The sequence below is a fragment of the Scomber scombrus genome, chromosome 1 (assembly GCF_963691925.1).
Source record: "Scomber scombrus chromosome 1, fScoSco1.1, whole genome shotgun sequence".
NCBI classification, from domain to species: Eukaryota; Metazoa; Chordata; class Actinopteri; order Scombriformes; family Scombridae; genus Scomber; species Scomber scombrus.
Window position 1 is genome coordinate 7,512,654 of NC_084970.1, and position 12,938 is coordinate 7,525,591.

The 12,938-nt window shown below is 39.4% G+C and overlaps 1 protein-coding gene across 1 annotated transcript in view; it reads left to right on the forward strand.

Annotated features, from left to right (window-relative positions):
* Positions 1-12,938, forward strand: part of cep89 (centrosomal protein 89) — a 55,485-nt gene that overhangs the window by 29,887 nt on the left and 12,660 nt on the right.

Here is a 12,938-nt window from a genome sequence, read left to right on the forward strand (position 1 = left end):
ATGTCTGTTGGTAACATGAATATCTTGACGTAGTTGGATTATTATGATGTGGTGACCAGATACAGGAAGGATAGTAATATGTTGGTGAGGTTTTATGTGTTGGCATAGTGATAAAGCTCATATAGTGGTAACATGCTGGTAAAATAGTGATGAAGTAGTAATTCTCTGATAGTGTCATTGCGTTATTAGGTGCAGCAATGTTGTTTCTTGGACTGATTGCAAGTATAGATGTTAATTCTACAAATACTGTATATGGGTTTAATATTAGTTGCCAATACACTAATAAATCACATGGTTTCGTGTACTCTTGCATTTAGTTTCATGGTGTCCTCACACACTCCGATGAGAAAACAAACTGAACTTTGGTTTTCCAGGAAATATGACATGACAAGAGTTCCTAAAATGCAACTGGGATATGGGGCATGTGTTGAGAATGCAAGAGCAGCAGCAGAATTGGTCATGATATGCAAGAAAATAATATATAGAACAATACTGTCGATGGCTAACATGAGCCCAACTAATGTAATAAAAAATATCAGTATATCTTATAACACTTGGATATGTTGCTTTAAGTGCACTTCAAGGTACAGAGGATCACACTCACACTGTCCCTATTGGTCCTGGTGAGGGGAGCTTTTCCCTTGCATTCAGAGGTTTTGTAATTTACAGCAGTTCACAGGGTTGTCCATTTTGTCAGACAATTGAGGTCAGACAACACAGCAGCCATGCCTTACCTGGAAAAAAAGAGGGAGTGAGAGTTCTCAGCCTCTCCAGAAAAGCGCAAAAGATTGTCCTCAGGAACAATCATTACCTGTGGTCTCTGAGGACCAGGCATGTGCCTTGCCTCTTTAGGGGCAGACATGATATCCAAGGATGCTCATCACTTGTTTGGGCACAGGTCAGGCCGCATTTTGGCTGGTTGTTAACTGACCTTCTTGCATCCAATGGTGAAAAGCTGTTTCCGTTAGCTCTCCTGTGACCTAGTGATGTTTTCTCACCGAGTGTTGTCCTTAGAAATGATAAAATGTCTTGCTGGGGTCAGAACCCCATGCTCCAGGTGGATTCTGGGTCTGGCTTGAATGGTAATGTAAGGCTGTCACTGGTTTTCCTCACAACTCTCTCAGGTCTCAAGTTAATTAAACATTTCTTCCCATCTGGTTCTGTGCAAGTGACTCATGGTTGAGCAAGGAGAGCTGAGCAGCTCCATCGTCAGCTTGCATGAGCCCCATCCACCTCCAAGACATTCAGGGCTCATTCCTACAGTAGCTCTTTTAAGAGGGATTAGAGTTTAGGCTCATATGTAGACCTGACAACAGTTTTATGGATTGTCAGGAAGTTAGGACTGCTAGATCGAATGAACGGTTGTTGGGATACAGGAAAGACACACATACATGCAGACGGAGATTCCTTCCTTCATAGTTAGTTATTTGGTCATTAACAAGTCCCCCTCCCGTCAGTAAGGTGCTATATAAAGACATGCCAGTCATTCATTCATTCATGACCATGAAATATAGATTGAATAGGTTGATGTTGCATTGGCAATCACCCAGCAGCCCTCTCTGTGATTTGCTGACTGTTAAATATTTCAGTCGCTAGTCTGTTGCATGAAAGATGACAGAAAGAGCCAGAAAGAGCTACATCAATCCCAGGAGCAGAATTACCCAGTTTTTCCCTGAAGTCCTAGACAAATAAATGTTGTAAAGAAATGGCAGAACACTGGGATGTACAATAGAAACGCAGCTCCTTGATATGCATAATGTAACATAAACTTGAACATAAAGGCTAAACAAACATCCAACCTCTATTACTGATGCACTATACCTTTGATTGTATCTTACTGCAATCAGCTACTGCAAATATGCATCAATTGCAGTTACCAGAAATGTGTTCCCATTCCGAGTTTCCCCAAGATCCACACATGAAACTAACCCCTGTTCTTGTGTTTCAAACCTTTGATTGGACTGCACAGACTCATCTAGATAGCAGTTAGTCAGTAATTAACTTATTTAGGTAAAAGGTATTTTATTTATTTATACATTTTTATTCTTCCTTGCCGGCAACAGCTGTAAGCAAATGTATTATGGGTTTGGGTTGTCTGTCCATCCCATTTTTGTGAATGCAGCATCTCAGGAACACCTTGAGGCAATTTCTTAAATTTTGGCACAAATATCCACTTCGACTCAAGAATTAACTGATTAGATTTTGGTGGTCAAAGATCAAGGTCACTATCTCCTCACATGTGTCCCAAACTCACGAATGCATGATCTCTGGAATGTCTCAAGGGAATTTCATTACATCTGGCACAAACATTCACTTGGACACCAGTTGGACTTAGATGAACTGATTATAATTTGGTTGTCAAAGGTCAAGGTCACTGTGACCTCACCAAACACGTTTTTGGCCATAACTCAAGAATTCATACACAGATTATAATAGGATAGAATGATGAAGCGATGACATTTTATATGCAACAAGTCAAAGATCAGTGTCACTGTGACATAATTATTTTCAACAAAAACACTTTCTGGCATTCATTATTCAACTAGAGATGCACTGATATTGGATATTGGTCAAATAGCTGAATCAGGTATCGGTGACAATGGGCTGATCTGGTATTCTTACATTTAGTTTTACAAAGTTGAAAAGCAATTTTTAAGTCATCCTGAATTTTGACTTACAAATAAAAGAATGATTTCAGTCTCTTCCAAACACTAAGCCATACAGCTTATCAATTATAAACTGGTATTGGATCAGTAGTCTGTATCGGCTGATTCCCAAAGCCCAGGTGAAAATTGGATCAGTGCTTTCCTATACTCAATGCCATTACTCAGGAACAGAAGGGGAGATTATGACTGTATTTCAAATTTGGCAGATTACTGAATTAGTGACACTAATTGTGGGTGCCCACCTTGAAACTGTGGTGATTTTATAGATCTTGAATGGTTGAAGATGTTTGTGAAGCATCCACGTTAGAATTTGTAGCTTCTTTGCAACAACATCCATATCTGAAGCATCATCTACTGTCATGACCACAACTTTGTGTTCTATCAGAATCAGCTTTTATATGCCAAGCATGTGAACACGCGCAAGGAAATACACTTAATTTCTTAAATTCCTTCAGTTTTTCACTACGAATATTATATGAGTCTGGACAGACATGGATGTAAACTGCAACTTGACTGATTGGCACAGGCATACAACAGCAAGGTAATATTCCTAGTTTTAATATGTCACCAATTTTTGATGATAAAGCTAAACAGTGCGCTTTGAGTTGACTAATTGCATTGCAGAGTATGCCCCATATGCTAAGCTCTTTCATTCATTCACCACAGTCTATTGCATCACCATGCAACACATGTTCCCTGCAATATTGCCCATGTCATCACTTTGCTGGACACACAACACAATGTCCTTGCAGGTGACCAGATGGATAGTCCAGAGCAGCCCAGCTTCTTTTGCAGCTGGGAGAAAACAAGTTGGGCTGCTCTGGCTCACCAACCTACTGATTTCCATGCTTTACCTGCCACAGTTCTGCAATGCGGATGAACACAATCTCATTAGCGTACACCCTTTCTATTACAATGGGGGAAGAATGTGTTGATGTGGCTGCTGAAGAATTATAGAGTTGGCTTTGTCATGCCAGGCAGCCCTTTTACTGCTGCAATGTGGTCAGATAGAAATAAATGTCAGGATGCATTATTTTATTGGCCGTATATGCAGGTTCACTGTATTCTCTTTTTGTCTATTGTTTGCACTGTGTGAAGAACAATACAAATCCAACTGTATGTTTGAAGGTCTGCCTCTAAAAGCTTCTGATATGTCAGAAACAATGGTGATCCAGTAAAGTCAGCTGTTAAATATACTTTAGTAAAACACAGATGCAACATCCGAGATCACAGCAAGGTTGTATTTGGGTTTACTGCTTGCCACCATATTTGCTGTTAAAGCAAGCACCATCTAATGGCCACCATATTTGCTGTTAAAGGAAGCACCATCTAATGGCCATTACAGAAACTGCAGTTGACACCAATGTATTATCTTCCGTATTAATTTGCTGTTTTTCTCTGTCAGAGGTCTACACAGACATTCCCAGATATCCAGTAGTACTGTAGAACATCCCAATTAGCAATGAACTGTCACAGACTGAACAACTCTCATTTGTACACTGGATACTATTGCTAGGTTACCAAGCTGCAGGGGTTAGCTAACTGGGCACAATGATCTCTGTGTATTGTAAGATTGGTAGAGAGGTAAAAAAGGGGGTGCATGATCGAGGCTGTAGAGGGATGACTGACAATAAATAATGAAGGGCAGTGACTAGTAATAGCATAATACATACAGTGTATTAGTAAATATAAAAGTCAATTGTAGTTGTTAATAGTAACTAACTAACAGCAATAGTGTGGTAAAATATCAAATTGCTACTTCAGGAAACTTTACATGAAGAGAAAATAATGTAAGAGAACTTCTAGTGTTGTGCTTTGTATGTGCACACTCTGATTGATTGTCTGGAACAGTGATTGACATACTAGTTAATTTCTAGTTTTTGACCTGTTGACTAACTCACAGGTGGGTGAATATTTTAAATTGGCTGATGCTGGATATTTAGGATCTGGTGGATTGGAGGAGAGTTGTAGGGGTCATGATGCCGGAATGGATGAAATTGTGCTCCTGCTCTCCAGAGTAATTTGGGCCTCCAGTTCCATCTTCTTGTGTCATCTGGTTTATTACATTGGTCTTTGCAATATTTTACTGACACTGGAATTTTCCAGACAGGAGGGTATGCTGTGTACTGCAATGATTAGGTAGACTAAGAGTCTGGTTTAAAGTATCCTTGAGCAAAATACAGAGGTCTAGATTTACTCAACGTTTTATACCTTAGCTCAGATGTACTGTGAAGCAACTAGAAACTTGCATTATTTAAGCAGACAAAACTGGAAGCATATTGCACGTGAGAGAATATACTAGATCAACAAAAATAAAAACAAGTGAACCCTTGTGGGGACGGAGAGGCAAAAGATAAATATTTATCATCGCTGACATTTTTTTTCTAACCACCTGAAATGATGCTATTGCATGATGAATACTGCATGATATAAAGGGAACCTTATTCACCGCCTTCAGAGCACTGCATTTTAATTAAAATAAATCAATAAAATCAATCTCATTTCCTTTTATGGGCCTAATGCAGCTTTTCATCACACCTACTGAAACTGAAAATACAGTGTGAACACCTGTTGCACCCTGGACACCAATATATTTGTGTTTATCTTGCAACAGTGTAATGTCGGTTGGGCCTGAGTCAGTATACTGTAGGTAGTCAGTGTGGCTGTGGCATGACTGATGCTAAATTTACAGACTGCTCTACATGGATTAGTGTCCTGTCGCCTTCAGATGGCTTTAGGCATTTAAAAGCAGGTGTAGATAACAGATACTGGAGGTTATTGCATTCCCATACAGTATCACTCTTGTATCATCTGTGGTGAAAAGGCAGAGCAGTCAATTTAGGAAAATACCAATTGATTATACCATTGATATATGACATATGTCTTAAAGCAGTACGAGTGCCATCTACAATCTCCAGTAGTGTATTATTCATCCTCTGGGTTGTTGCAGTGGCTTACTGCCAAACAAAAAAACAAGCTTTTTAGTTGTTGAACATCTGTTTTGCCATCTTGTTGCATTAATCTATTACATGCATTTTATTAGTCTATTACAAATAAACAAATCACGCAACTTTTGGTTAACACTCAATTTCTCTCACTTCCACTCAGCAGTCTTACTCTCATTAAGTGTTATTACATGAATTAGCTTTTTTTTTAGGGTCAGGTTTTTCTTTTTTGTCCCACCGTGGTGATGACAATTTATGGACAGATTCCATCAGTAAAACATGTCCAATCATTAACTGTGTAATTAGAAAAACCCCCATGCTAATTTCACGTATACCGTTAAAATAGTATGAGCCTCTGTGTGTAACTCTGTTCATGCTGTTCTGCATCTGACCCTGAGCTCTCATAGGAGGAGAATTTACCCGGGGGGGGGGGCGGGGGAATCAATAAAGCATCACATTAATTTATTCTACGAACAGCTACCAGTAACAAGTTGGTATTTTAGAGGCAGATGTGCTTTGATCAACAAGTTTTGTTGCGTATAGGGAAAGACTTTGATCACCAAGATAAAAGCAACGTCTAAGCTGCATTTCTCCGTCTATAGAAGTTTGTACAACACTGAGCCCCTGATGCTACAAGCACAATTACACCACAGTCAATATTCTACATAGATCCTGGCAAGACAAACTAGATCAAACATTGTGTTTAACTGCATTTATAGCATGCTATAGTATATGTGGAAAATAGTACATTTATGCTTTCCACTGGAAAAAAGTATGGTAGGTTTAGGATGATTCCACTGATAATGTTTTCTGAATTTAGGCAATCTTGCTTTCCTTGAGTTAACAATTTGCTCTCAGCACAAACATATGATCTACTAAAATATACTATATGTTTTAAATGGAAACAGCAGAGAAAACGCTCCACTGTATATCACTAAAAGCTAAATTGCGGACGATCTTCCTTCTGATTAGCAACACATTTGTGTCTTTGTGGGTTATCAAATCTCCCTTTACATATGAAAGGCAAGATGAAGTGCTTGCATTCCCCATCCCTGATGTTCTCTGCTCAGCTGTCCCCTCCTCTCCCCTCCTCCTCTCAGTGAGATTTGTTGATGAAAGCTTTGACCTTTGCTGTCAGAATATCTGCTCGATGATGTTTCTCTAAATTATGCTATCGATCCGGAGGATTAGGTTCATGCTGCTGTTGGCAGATCTTTCATCTTTGTTCACGACAATTACTTGTAAAAACAGAGCAGTCTACTGGTAAACCTCATGTTTTGTTGGAGTTAACCTGTTAAATGAGTAAAATAAGCTTAAACTGTACTACCTAAATTCGATGGGTAGCGCAAGAACTTCACCTTCTGCTAATAATATATTTGACACTTCTGATTTGTCAGGGCTTTTCTATTCTAGCATCTTATATACTGCTCTGAAATAATAATACATTCTCAAAGTCAACATATCTTTCTAGGCATAAATGCAATCACATTTAGCCATACAGCCACACTGTTACTTACTTGTTTGACAATAAAACGATCTATAATGTTTTGATCGTTGACATTAGAAGCAATCAACAGAGATCAATATCAAAATGTATGTTGCTCTAATGCTGGTGGAACCCCTCTGTTTAAGTGGTTCAGACCGGGATTTCTTTTTTTTTTTCTTCTTTTTTTTTTTTTTACAGCATTTGACAAAATTGGATTTGACAGTTTGATATAGCAACTTATTAGTGATGAAAACAGTTAATATTCATTGTCTATGTATATGATAAGGATAGAGAGAGATGGCTCTTGACTGTTTGGTTGGTGCTAGGCCTCCAGAGAGTCCTAAATAGTGTACTTTTCCACTATGAACTACTAATTATCCCAGTTGAATAGGTTTATTGTTAGGGGTACTACTCAGTATTCAACCTTGCTTGATAGTACAGTGTATAACTGTGTTTCATATGCAATTGATTTATTGTGGCCTCCCTACTCCTTTTTCTCCATGTGACTGTTTCTGTCATTAAACTCAAATTCAGTCACTTTTCTCTTATCTTAAACTGTTATCAAAAGACATCTGTGTGTCTACAATGACACATCTGACACAAACAATATTCAGTCAGGACTGCATTTGTCAAAGTATATTTTATCACAAGAAGGAATTACTGAATGTTTGGGGATGTGGTTTAATACAGCACAGTCTAAAGCAGAGAGAAAGGTGAATACTAACAGAACCTGCTGCAACAACAACAGAGCTAACACTTATGTGTGAATGTGTACCAATATGTTAACACTATTGAACAAAACCCAAGATAATAGTAAGAGCATAACATTAAAATGAAATGCACATAGGTGCAACACAAGTGGAAATGGGGATTTTGTAAATGGTCGAAGGAAGCTGTATGATGTGTCAACAGATCTCTGAAATCGATCATTTAAACATCTTACTGTCACAGTTTTGGCAGGCATAGTTGAATAATGGTAGATTTATGCTCCCATGGCAGAGAGTTCCTGATGTCCTGTGGTAGTGGCCTCTGGTGTAGGAAGATTTATATTGTATTATTTATTGCAGCATTAGTTTAAAGGTGCAGTGTGTAGGATTTAGTGGCATCTAATGGCGAGGTTGCAGATTGCAACAAACTGAATACCCCTCCCCCTCTCCTTCCAAGTGTGTAGGAAAGCCTAAGGCAGCCACGAAACTCCTTAAAAAATGTAGAAGGCCCTCTCTAGAGCCAGTATTTTGTTCAGTTCTACACACTACACCTTTAACCTGTTTACTACTGTAGGATTAATGAATCTTTTATGAGTCTGTAGTTCATCATCAGCCCATTTTGTGATTTTAATAAATTCCCAAAATAATTGTGTCTTCATACAAAGCAATAGATTCAGTATGGTAGTACTACTCAACTACCAAAAGCAGTCAATAATCATATTTAAACTATTTCATTTACTCTGATAAAGAGCAGTAATCACGAGGCTCATCCTCCATTTCCCTCATGTTGTTTTCACCATAAACAATTTTTAAAGGAAAAGAAACATAAATCCCAAACTGACCAATCACATTTCTTGTGGTGTTAATGTGGAATCTGCATAGTTGCATTTTTGAGGAGGTAAAAGTCAACCCTTTTCTCTGGACAGAGCTTCCCTGACACTCACAGAAACATAAATCCATCTTAAGAAGTTTGGTACTCTGTTCAAGAGCTCATTAGCTCATCCAGCCCATCGGAACAAGCTTAATTAAATATTGGAAGCCAGTACAAAATAAAATAAAAACATTGAGTATGAGTATTCTCATATACTGTGCATCCCTGTATCACTGCTGCTGCTAATTGGGCAGAAAACAGTTCAGCTTGATATCACAGTACAACATCTGCATCACAACTGCGCTGTTGTGTCCTGTTGCATTCTCATCAAAATGTAGAACACATTTGTGGAGCAACATATCTGGCAGAGCTAGGGGTAAGGACTATTAAGATGCCGATTAAAGGTCTGAACTCCAAAAAATACAGAACATAACTTCCAGATATGTGTAAAGATTAACATTGATATTCTACCCCTACCTTCTAAATTATTTTATGTGACAGACAAGCGATAAGCAAAGAATACTGCTAAGGGGGTAAACAGAACCAAACCAGCCGTCTCCACAGCTACAACATGCAAATACTAACAAACCATATGACACAGTCAAACCATTAGTGCTTAATGAATCAGGAAACTTGTTTTCCCAGCTGCCACTGAGTCTGGCCCATCTCAGCCTTTTCCACTGCTTTATGCCATCCAACCAGATTTTTACAATACAACTCCAAATCAATGGTGGTCGTATGCTTAATGTTTTACTGTTTGCTTTTGGTAATTTACCACCCAGACTGAAGCACCCTGCAGACCACCCTATCGACAGGCCTGTCAGTTGTCTTGTTTATGACCAGAAGTAATTGTGACATTGACTTTAACACTGGCAGATGTTTGTGACACACTTGAGCAGGAGAGCTGAGTTAATCTGATGAGCTGTGGGATGTGTCGTTTTTCTCAGTTCTCTGCCGAGGAAGGTGCATGTTTGTGTGTGTGTGTGTGTGTGTGTGTGTGTGATGTGTGTGTTTGTGTGCTGCCGGTAGACATGTTGGTCTAGATTATTGCTGTATCAGCAGAAGAGCCAAAATCTCCCAAACATTGCAAGTCTACACTACTACGCAACACTTACCCAACAGTATTATCTTTTCCACTGCTAGCCAACCCCTACATACCTGTGGACTCTCCATGCTGTAAGAGCTTCACTCTTCAGCAAAGGTCAGGGATTTTTAACAAGAGGTGGCACTTCAGACTCTCCATGTGTTATATGCTGCACACGGCTGGCTTTGAAGGAGAATTGTCTTTACCGAGCCAAGAAAAGTTAGCTGACCTACATTAAATTCGCTGTTTAAAGCCCACACTGCTTCACAGTTGTAAAGTTTTATATATTCACACCTTGATGCTTCCCAGATACCCACAGGATTCTGCTGTTGGCCACTGGGAGCTTCTATGTATTATCCTAGTTTTCTATGGTTCTGTGGTTAACCACTGGATGTACTACCGCAGTGTTTGTCTGTTGGCCTCAGCAGCTCAGAATTACAACCACAGTCTTACAATGTCTAAGAACTGGAAACTGTCCAGTAAATGAACAATGTTTTACTCATTACCAGAGCACTGTAGGGAGTGACTTGCTTGCACATCACTAATAACTGTAAGAATCATACAGTATCTTGCTAGTTCCTTTAGTCACAACTTGTGTCTACAACCTGTATTGTCTTCTTGTTTTTTTTCACTAAGCTCCCATCCAATGTATCTACTTATTAGATGCTGCAAGATATGTATAAAGCAGGATGTCATTGCAGCTTAATTCTGACTCCCCTTTGGAACGGCTTCATTGCCTTTTCTGTATTTTCTTTTGTTAAGGATATGAGACAGCCAATTGCAGCAGAAAGGTTAATCTGTTTACACATGCAATGACGCTTTGCTTTTGATGGAATGGAGTTGATTGCTGCGGGGATTTTGAACACTGTTTGAATGAATGAATTGGATAAAAGGGTTTGATATTGTTAATGAGGATGTGATGTGTAAATTAGAATAGCAGCAGGTTGGCGAATAAAAGGAGAGGAGGGTGTATACATACTATATCCTTTAACACAGCTGTTGACTGCGGCACAAATCGTATTCCAGCATAAGGCAGGACAGCGCTACATGGTTGGCTTTGAACAGGTTGGAAAATCTCAAAGCACAAATTGAGCTGGATTTTCATGTCAAGCCACAAGGAATCAGGTGACTTATCAGTGAAGTCATGCGATCATTTTTCAGAGGAACAACCCAAGTGTGCTGTTAGTCGGTACAACATATTTCCAATTTTTCCCCCAAAGCATTCACCTGCAGCCTCTGGCTTTTATTACAGATAAGTCATTATTGTCAGTTTAGAGTCTGTTCTGATGTGCACTCCTACAACGAATATTGTATCTCCTGCAGTTCGAGGGTAAAAAATGCAATTTTGATTAATTGTTCAGCCCTAATGTTCAGTATAGCAAAATGCACTTACAGCTAATACTCGCATACAAAATATACAGCACAATTGTGTGACTTAACGTCAAATTGAACAGAAGGTTACGTTTATCTTAAAAATCTAAAAAAAAACCCAGTAATTTAGTATTAGCTTTCAATTGAGAGAAATGGGTCTGACACTGATAGAAAAGCACATTTTAGTCCTTGCTGCAAAAATCTTGTAGCCAACAGTAAAAGACCACAGTTGTACTAAGCAGTTGTCAGATGCTGTTTGCGGGCTGAGCTCAGTTAAACTTCTGTGGTCTAACAGGTGTAAACAGGTGTTAAAAAAATAATGAAAATCATCTGTAATAAAGCTACAATCCCCCACTGGATTAAAAAAACAAAAAACAAAACAAAAACTTGTTTATTCTGAATTTGTAGTATTTTTTGTAGTTACACTGTGGAGAAGGTCAGCCAGCCTCTGGGCTCAGCTTGGATGGGGGTATATATTGTTTTGGCGCTGTTCAGCTTGCTGGGAGGGTTAAATGTCACTGCTTCGGCTGGGCTGATCTGGTGCCCTGCTGCCTCCCTGGAGGCTTGTTGAAGTTTCAAGCTGGAGCTTGGGAGACTTTTAGCTTCCCAGATTATAGTTCTTCAGCAGAAAAATAGCCCTTCTATTCATTACTGAGCATAACTGAGAATTAGCACACTAGGTGGGAAGAGAGCTAGGGCCATATTCATCTTAGGGCTAAGGCTCTTAATTAGCCAAGTGCTCACTGTATAATGAGACCAGATTCAGATTAGTTTTCAGATGCATATTCAGAATCCACTTGTCAGCAGGACCCTGTAGCCACCCTGTTAAAGAGAAGCCTGGCAATCTGCTGTTCCTGAGCTCTCTAATGTTTGTTAAGTGCATCTTGAACGTGTCTGGCATGTGCTCATTTTTATCAAACATGTTTGATCTTGAGCGCCGCTCCGTGTCTTTGACTTCTCTCTTTGTGTGTGTGTGTGTGTGTGTGTGTGTGTGTGTGTGTGTGTGTGTGTGTGTGTGTGTGTGTGTGTGTGTGTGTGTGTGTGTGTGTGTGTGTGTGTGTGTGTGTGTGTGTGTGTGTGTGTGTGTGTGTGTGTGTGTGTGTGTGTGTGTGTGTGTGTGTGTGTGTGTGTGTGTGTGTGTGTGTGTGTGTGTGTGTGTGTGTGCATGCACTGCAAATACCCTCTATGGAAATACATCATCTGCTAAATGACCAGCTCAAGCAAACTACAAAAAAATAGTAAGTGAAAGGATATCATGCACAGTTTTGGATGACCCCATATAGCATGTTTGTCAAACCTGTTTAAATTTTAGTTAAAATGTTGAGTGTATTGTCTGCTGTGGAAACATTTAGGATGGTTGGTGAGTTTTAGTTTGATACAGAATATGACTTTCTCAGACACTTAGAAATCAGAGCTTTCACTTGTACAGACTGTGCTGATTCTAGACACTTATAAACTTGCCCTTAAAGTAGGTCAAGAGAAAATAGCCTGTCATTGTTGCCGACCTCTAAGTACGTCAGACTACAGCAGGACGGTGGCTGACGACATATGTCGCCACCTAATAACCACTTAGATGGTCACTGATGAAGAAGAGTGGTGAGCATGTCACCTCTGCAGGCTTACGTGGGAGAGCCTGTATTGCCTTTTCAGCTCTTTAGAAACTAGACCCTGTGTGACATTGAACATCAGGCTGCTGCATGTACAGTATGTACTAATACTGATGAATTGTTACTGTTACTGTTAGCTATCTGTTGAATGTTCAATGTTGTCTTTGTGCTTCTTCAGTGTGTTCATAAGTCCTGAGCTGT